This window comes from Nematolebias whitei, chromosome 18 (genome assembly GCF_014905685.2).
Source record: "Nematolebias whitei isolate Nwh7 chromosome 18, NemWhi1, whole genome shotgun sequence".
NCBI classification, from domain to species: Eukaryota; Metazoa; Chordata; class Actinopteri; order Cyprinodontiformes; family Rivulidae; genus Nematolebias; species Nematolebias whitei.
The window spans coordinates 33,546,169-33,547,373 of NC_056515.1; the positions used below are offsets into that span (position 1 = coordinate 33,546,169).

General features: G+C 39.6%; 1 protein-coding gene across 1 annotated transcript in view; it reads left to right on the plus strand.

Annotated features, from left to right (window-relative positions):
• Positions 1 to 1,205, plus strand: part of LOC119424563 (ankyrin-1) — a gene marked incomplete at its 3' end in the record, with an annotated part of 42,012 nt that overhangs the window by 12,289 nt on the left and 28,518 nt on the right. The window lies entirely within an intron of this gene.

Consider the following 1,205-nt stretch of genomic DNA (forward strand, 5'->3'; position numbering starts at 1 on the left):
GTTGTGTGTTGCCTTGACTGATGAAGCCTTCCGGATCAAAGGCGAAATGTTTCAGCACAAAAAAAAAAAAAACTGTTCAGATGACCTGACTGAAAAATGTTGGACGGCAGTAAATCCTTAACAAAATGTCTGAAAAAGAAAAGAATCAATGACATTTAATGCTCTGATCATAGTCCATGCCTCCGCATTGATTTGTGAAACTTAAAAAGTTTTGCAAAAAATGATCACTTCAAGTAAAGATGACCATTTGCCACTACAAGCTACTAAATCATGGGGTGGTAATGCTGCATCATTTTGAATACACCATTCTCTGAGTTGCAGCTTTTCCCTCAAACCCACAAATCAACATGATATATCACATTTGCTCATAATTACACATAAAAATATAAATTTGTAAAAAATGAGACTGTTAAGATCCTGCTACCTGCTAAAATTTCCCCAAATTTTATGTTCACAATAATATTTATTCTTATAAACTCAAGCTCAATGTCCCGTGGCTGAAACATGAAACAAATGTTAAATGTGGAAACAAGCAGAATTTTTTTTAATGTAATCCAAAGCAGCCACTTTATGTGTGATAGGATACTAGAGAGATAGAAGTCCTAAAGCAATAAATACCAAGGGAGATGATTTCATTTTACTTGACAGAGAGAGGTCAGAAGTCAGGGTCAGATACTGAGCAGCAGCTCTTGAGGATGCTGGGATGCTCAGAAAATCTGAACTGAGCAGGACCAGAAGAGAGATTTGATTTATTCTCTTGCACCAGTTATAACTCGAGTCATTCTCAGCTTCTTGAATCTGCTCTTTCTGCGATTCATCCTTAGCATTAGACACTATTTAGTCAATAAACATATTCATTTAATGGTGAATTTCAGTGTTTATGTTTAGTTTATATCATCCAGGGGAGTGGTGGCACAGAGGTGAGAGAAGGTGAGCCTGTGATTGGTCGGTCACTGGTTCAACACCCCCCCCAGATTGACAATATCAAAATGTGGGTAGGAAAAGTGAAACACCCACACCTGCCTACACCCTAGTTTGCCCCACTCTAGGCCCTTGAGCAAGACCAATAGCCCCCACCATCTGCTCCCCCAGACACCCTAGATAGCAGTTCTCTGCTCCACATAGGTGGTCTGTGGTTGCGCCAGGAATGTCATTTGATGTAAAACCAATTGCCAAGTCTTCGTGCGAGTTAGTTCGATTTTGCA